Source organism: Lithobates pipiens, unplaced genomic scaffold (assembly GCF_037356315.1).
Source record: "Lithobates pipiens isolate NorthernLeopardFrog02 unplaced genomic scaffold, aLitPip1_a1.2 Scaffold_16, whole genome shotgun sequence".
Lineage (NCBI taxonomy): Eukaryota > Metazoa > Chordata > Amphibia > Anura > Ranidae > Lithobates > Lithobates pipiens.
In genome coordinates, this window is record NW_027507748.1 from 308,469,162 (window position 1) to 308,476,756 (window position 7,595).

The following is a 7,595-nucleotide window of genomic DNA, read 5'->3' on the forward strand; positions in this document are numbered from 1 at the left end:
TAGGTTCACCTTTATTTTGTATAGCTACCCTTTAAGGGGGCATGGCAGAGGGTGTGTCCTATGCCTACGTACTTTTGCTAATAGGTGTCCCTCGTTCCCATCTCAAAAAGTTGGGAGATATGCATATTTATATGTTTTCCTAGTGCACAGCTGCCATCCTGTAGCAGTAAAAGTGCTCTAGGGTGGACAGCAAGTGGTTAAAATATGCCAATTTATCTTTCAGCGCCCTACGGTAGGCAGCAGAAAAAGTGCCAGAACCGCTGGCAGAAAAAACGCAGCATAAAAAATGCTCATATTGAGCTTATTGTTCACCTGTTTAGGCATGTTGCGCACACATTTTTCCCCAAAACACTAGAAAAATGTACACTTAAAAAAGGCACATTTATGTACGGCAAAAGTTTTTTTCTGCCCAAAAACTCCTCTCCAAAACACACTTGTGATTCGTTTTTTTTTTCAGCCTATAAACGCTTTGATACAAATATGTCTGTAAACAACTAAATGTACATGGACACATAGGCAGGGCTGGACTGGACTTCATCATGACCGGCCCACTTTAATTTTGAGTGTTCCCACCAGCAGCCCCCTTCAAATTAGAGTCCCCATCAGAAGCCCCCTTCACATCAGAGTCCCCATCAGAAGCCCCCTTCACATCAGAGTCCCCATCAAAAGCCCCCTTCACATCAGAGTCCCCGTCCAGCAGCCCCCTTTATATTAGAGTCCTGATCAGAAGCCCCCTTGACATCAGAGTCCCCTCCAGAAGCCCCCTTCCCATCAGAGTCCCCACCAGCAGCCCTCTTCACATCAGAGTCCCCATCCGAAGCTCCCTTCACATTAGAGTTCCCTCCAGAAGCCCCTTCAAATCAGAGTACTCGCCAGCAGCCCCCTTCACATCAGAGTCCCCACTAGCAGCCCCCTTCACATCAGTCCCCATCAGAAGCCCCCTTCACATCAGATTCCCTTACAGAAGCCCCCTTCACATCAGTCCCCATCAGAAGCCCCCTTCACATCAGAGTCCCAATCAGAAGCCCCCTTCACATAAGTCCCCATCAGCAGCCCCCTTCACATCAGAGTCCCCACTAGCAGCCCCCTTCACATCAGTCCCCATCAGAAGCCCCCTTCACATCAGAGTCCCTTACAGAAGCCCCCTTCACATCAGTCCCCATCAGAAGCCCGCTTCACATCAGAGTCCCCACCAGCAGCCCCCTTCACATCAGAGTTCCCACCAGCAGCTCCTTCACATCAGAGTCCCCATCAGCAGCCCCCTTCACATCAGAGTCCCCACTAGCAGCCCCTTCACATCAGTCCCCATCAGAAGCCCCCTTCACATCAGAGTCCCTTACAGAAGCCCCCTTCACATCAGCAGCCCCCTTCACATCAGAGTCCCCATCAGAAGCCCCCTTCACATCAGTCCCCATCAGCAGTCCCCTTCACATCAGATTCCACTACAGAAGCCCCCTTCACATCAGTCCCCATCAGAAGCCCCCTTCACATCAGAGTCCCTTACAGAAGCCCCCTTCACATTAGCAGCCCCCTTCACATCAGAGTCCCCATCAGAAGCCCCCTTCACATCAGTCCCCATCAGCAGTCCCCTTCACATCAGATTCCACTACAGAGGCCCCCTTCACATCAGTCCCCATCAGAAGCCCCCTTCACATCAGAGTCCCCTCCAGCAGCCTCCTTCACATTAGAGTCCCCATCAGCAGTCGCCTTCACATCAGAGTCCCCTACAGAAGCCCCCTTCACATCAGTCCCCATCAGAAGCCCCCTTCACATCAGAGTCCCTCACAGAAGCCCCCTTCACATCAATCCCCTTCAGAAGCCCCCTTCACATCAGAGTCCGCACCAGCAGCCCCCTTCACATCAGAGTCTCCTACAGAAGCCCCCTTCACATCAGTCCCCATCAGAAGCCCCCTTCACATCAGAGTCCCTCACAGAAGCCCCCTTCACATCAGTCCCCATCAGAACCCCCTTTCACATCAGAGTCCCCATCAGAACCCCCCTTCACATCAGAGTCCCCACCAGAAGCCCCCTTCACATCAGAGTCCCCACCAGCAGCCCCTTTCACATCAGACTCCCCTACAGAAGCCCCCTTCACACCAGTCCCCATCAGAAGCCCCCCTTCACATCAGAGTCTCCTACAGAAGCCCCCTTCACATCAGTCCCCATCAGAAACCCCCCTCACATCAGTCCCCATCAGCAGCCCCCTTCACATCAGTCCCCTCCAGCAGCCTCCTTCACATTAGAGTCCCCATCAGCAGTCGCCTTCACATCAGAGTCCCCACCAGCAGCCCCCTTCACATCAGAGTCTCCTACAGAAGCCCCCTTCACATCAGTCCCCATCAGAAGCCCCTTTCACATCAGAGTCCCTCACAGAAGCCCCCTTCACATCAGTCCCCATCATAACCCCCTTCACATCAGAGTCCCCATCAGAAGCCCCCTTCACATCAGTCCCAATCAGTAGCCCCCTTCCCATCAGAGTCCCCATCAACAGCCCCCTTCACATCACAGTCCTCACCAGCAGCCCCCTTCATATCAGAGTCCCCATCAGCAGCCCCTTTTACATCAGACTCCCCTACAGAAGCCCCCTTCACATCAATCCCCATCAGAAGCCCCCTTCACATCAGAGTCCCTTACAGAAGCCCCCTTCACATCAGTCCCCATCAGAAGCCCCTTCACTTCAGAGTCCCCACCAGAAGCCCCCTTCACAGCAGAGTCCCCACCAGCAGCCTCTTTCACATCAGACTCCCCATCAGAACCCCCCTTCACATCAGATTCCCCATCAGAAGCCCCCTTCACATCAGAGTCCCTCACAGAAGCCCCCTTCACATCAGTCCCCATCATAACCCTCCTTCACATCAGAGTCCACATCAGAAGCCCCTTCACATCAGAGTCCCCACCAGAAGCCCCCTTCACATCAGAGTCCCTATCAGCAGCCCCTTTTATATCAGACTCCCCTACAGAAGCCCCCTTCACACCAGTCCCCATCAGAAGTCCCCCTTCACATCAGAGTCCCCTACAGAAGCCCCCTTCACATCAGTCCCCATCAGAAGCTCCCTTCACATCAGAGTCCCCCACAGAAGCCCCCTTCACATCAGAGTCCCCTACAGAAGCCCCCTTCACATCAGTCCCCATCAGTAGCCCCCTTCCCATCAGAGTCCCCATCAACAGCCCCCTTCACATCAGAGTCCCCACCAGCAGCCCCCTTCATATCAGAGTCCCCATCAGCAGCCCCTTTTACATCAGACTCCCCTACAGAAGCCCCCTTTACATCAGTCCCCATCAGAAGCCCCCTTCACATCAGAAGCCCCCTTCACATCAGTCCCCATCAGAAGCCCCTTCACATCAGAGTCCCCACCAGAAGCCCCCTTCACATCAGAGTCCCCACCAGCAGCCTCTTTCACATCAGACTCCCCATCAGAACCCCCCTTCACATCAGATTCCCCATCAGAAGCCCCCTTCACATCAGAGTCCCCACCAGAAGCCCCCTTCACATCAGAGTCCCCACCAGCAGCCCCCTTCACATCAGACTCCCCTACAGAAGCCCTCTTCACACCAGTCCCCATCAGAAGCCCTCCTTCACATCAGAGTCCCCTACAGAAGCCCCCTTCACATCAGTCCCCATCAGACGCCCCCTTCACATCAGAGTCCCTTACAGAAGCCCCCTTCACATCAGTCCTCATCAGAAGCCCCTTCACATCAGAGTCCCCACCAGAAGCCCCCTTCACATCAGAGTCCCCACCAGCAGCCTATTTCACATCAGACTCCCCATCAGAACCCCCTTCACATCAGAGTCCCCATCAGAAGCCCCCTTCACATCAGAGTCCCCACCAGAAGCCCCCTTCACATCAGAGTCCCCACCAGAAGCCCCCTTCACATCAGAGTCCCCACCAGCAGCCTCTTTCACATCAGACTCCCCATCAGAACCCCCCTTCACATCAGACTCCCCATCAGAAGCCCCCTTCACATCAGAGTCCCCACCAGAAGCCCCCTTCACATCAGAGTCCCCGCCAGCAGCCCCTTTCACATCAGACTCCCCTACAGAAGTCCCCTTCACACCAGTCCACATCAGAAGCCCCCTTTCACATCAGAGTCCCCTACAGAAGCCCCCTTCACATCAGTCCCCATCAGTAGCCCCCTTCACATCAGTCCCCTCCAGCAGCCTCCTTCACATTAGAGTCCCCATCAGCAGTCGCCTTCACATCAGAGTCCCCACCAGCAGCCCCCTTCACATCAGAGTCTCCTACAGAAGCCCCCTTCACATCAGTCCCCATCAGAAGCCCCTTTCACATCAGAGTCCCTCACAGAAGCCCCCTTCACATCAGTCCCCATCATAACCCCCTTCACATCAGAGTCCCCATCAGAAGCCCCCTTCACATCAGTCCCAATCAGTAGCCCCCTTCCCATCAGAGTCCCCATCAACAGCCCCCTTCACATCACAGTCCTCACCAGCAGCCCCCTTCATATCAGAGTCCCCATCAGCAGCCCCTTTTACATCAGACTCCCCTACAGAAGCCCCCTTCACATCAATCCCCATCAGAAGCCCCCTTCACATCAGAGTCCCTTACAGAAGCCCCCTTCACATCAGTCCCCATCAGAAGCCCCTTCACTTCAGAGTCCCCACCAGAAGCCCCCTTCACAGCAGAGTCCCCACCAGCAGCCTCTTTCACATCAGACTCCCCATCAGAACCCCCCTTCACATCAGATTCCCCATCAGAAGCCCCCTTCACATCAGAGTCCCTCACAGAAGCCCCCTTCACATCAGTCCCCATCATAACCCTCCTTCACATCAGAGTCCACATCAGAAGCCCCTTCACATCAGAGTCCCCACCAGAAGCCCCCTTCACATCAGAGTCCCTATCAGCAGCCCCTTTTATATCAGACTCCCCTACAGAAGCCCCCTTCACACCAGTCCCCATCAGAAGTCCCCCTTCACATCAGAGTCCCCTACAGAAGCCCCCTTCACATCAGTCCCCATCAGAAGCTCCCTTCACATCAGAGTCCCCCACAGAAGCCCCCTTCACATCAGAGTCCCCTACAGAAGCCCCCTTCACATCAGTCCCCATCAGTAGCCCCCTTCCCATCAGAGTCCCCATCAACAGCCCCCTTCACATCAGAGTCCCCACCAGCAGCCCCCTTCATATCAGAGTCCCCATCAGCAGCCCCTTTTACATCAGACTCCCCTACAGAAGCCCCCTTTACATCAGTCCCCATCAGAAGCCCCCTTCACATCAGAAGCCCCCTTCACATCAGTCCCCATCAGAAGCCCCTTCACATCAGAGTCCCCACCAGAAGCCCCCTTCACATCAGAGTCCCCACCAGCAGCCTCTTTCACATCAGACTCCCCATCAGAACCCCCCTTCACATCAGATTCCCCATCAGAAGCCCCCTTCACATCAGAGTCCCCACCAGAAGCCCCCTTCACATCAGAGTCCCCACCAGCAGCCCCCTTCACATCAGACTCCCCTACAGAAGCCCTCTTCACACCAGTCCCCATCAGAAGCCCTCCTTCACATCAGAGTCCCCTACAGAAGCCCCCTTCACATCAGTCCCCATCAGACGCCCCCTTCACATCAGAGTCCCTTACAGAAGCCCCCTTCACATCAGTCCTCATCAGAAGCCCCTTCACATCAGAGTCCCCACCAGAAGCCCCCTTCACATCAGAGTCCCCACCAGCAGCCTATTTCACATCAGACTCCCCATCAGAACCCCCTTCACATCAGAGTCCCCATCAGAAGCCCCCTTCACATCAGAGTCCCCACCAGAAGCCCCCTTCACATCAGAGTCCCCACCAGAAGCCCCCTTCACATCAGAGTCCCCACCAGCAGCCTCTTTCACATCAGACTCCCCATCAGAACCCCCCTTCACATCAGACTCCCCATCAGAAGCCCCCTTCACATCAGAGTCCCCACCAGAAGCCCCCTTCACATCAGAGTCCCCGCCAGCAGCCCCTTTCACATCAGACTCCCCTACAGAAGTCCCCTTCACACCAGTCCACATCAGAAGCCCCCTTTCACATCAGAGTCCCCTACAGAAGCCCCCTTCACATCAGTCCCCATCAGTAGCCCCCTTCCCATCAGAGTCCCCATCAACAGCCCCCTTCACATCACAGTCCCCACCAGCAGCCCACTTCACATCAGAATCCCCTACAGAAGCCCCCTTCACATCAGTCCCCATCAGAAGCCCCCTTCACATCAGAGTCCCTCACAGAAGCCCCCTTCACATCAGTCCCCATCAGAACCCCCTTCACATCAGAGTCCCCATCAGAAGCCCCCTTCACATCAGAGTCCCCACCAGAAGCCCCCTTCACATCAGAGTCCCCACCAGCAGCCCCTTTCACATCAGACTCCCCTACAGAAGCCCCTTCACATCAGTCCCCATCAGAAACCCCCCTCACATCAGTCCCCATCAGCAGCCCCCTTCACATCAGTCCCCTCCAGCAGCCTCCTTCACATTAGAGTCCCCATCAGCAGTCGCCTTCACATCAGAGTCCCCACCAGCAGCCCCCTTCACATCAGAGTCTCCTACAGAAGCCCCCTTCACATCAGTCCCCATCAGAAGCCCCTTTCACATCAGAGTCCCTCACAGAAGCCCCCTTCACATCAGTCCCCATCATAACCCCCTTCACATCAGAGTCCCCATCAGAAGCCCCCTTCACATCAGTCCCAATCAGTAGCCCCCTTCCCATCAGAGTCCCCATCAACAGCCCCCTTCACATCAGAGTCCCCACCAGCAGCCCCCTTCATATCAGAGTCCCCATCAGCAGCCCCTTTTACATCAGACTCCCCTACAGAAGCCCCCTTCACATCAATCCCCATCAGAAGCCCCCTTCACATCAGAGTCCCTTACAGAAGCCCCCTTCACATCAGTCCCCATCAGAAGCCCCTTCACATCAGAGTCCCCACCAGAAGCCCCCTACACATCAGAGTCCCTACCAGCAGCTTCTTTCACATCACACTCCCCTACAGAAGCCCCCTTCACACCAGTCCCCATCAGAAGCCCCCTTCACATCAGAGTCCCCTACAGAAGCCTCCTTCACATCAGAGTCCCCTACAGAAGCTCCCTTCACATCAAAGTCCCCTACAGAAGCCCCCTTCACATCAGAGTCCCCTACAGAAGCCCCCTTCACATCAGAGTCCCCATCAGAAGCCCCCTTCACATCAGAGTCCCCACCAGAAGCCCCCTTCACATCAAAGTCCCCGCCAGCAGCCCCTTTCACATCAGACTCCCCTTTGGGGCATTCTTCCTCTCTCCAGTCATGTGATAACAAGTGATGGGGAGAGAGGAAGGAAAGTCTTCCGCTGTCTATCTCCCCCTGCAGGCTAGAGGGAGCATAACGTAATAATGCTCTCTCCAGCAAGTGACGGAGCTTCTCCTCCTGACAGGAGTGAAATCTCGATCACTCACTGTCAGAGAGGAGCGGCTCCAGGACTGCACCAGACCGGCCCACTGAGCCATCTGCTCACCAGGAATCTCCTGGTAGTCCTGATGGCCAGTCCATGCCTGCACATAGGCTAACATAGAGTTGCTTCTAGACATGTGCCATGCCAAAAAATGTGTTCAAAATTTTTTTTTTTTAATAAATTCGAAAATTCAAA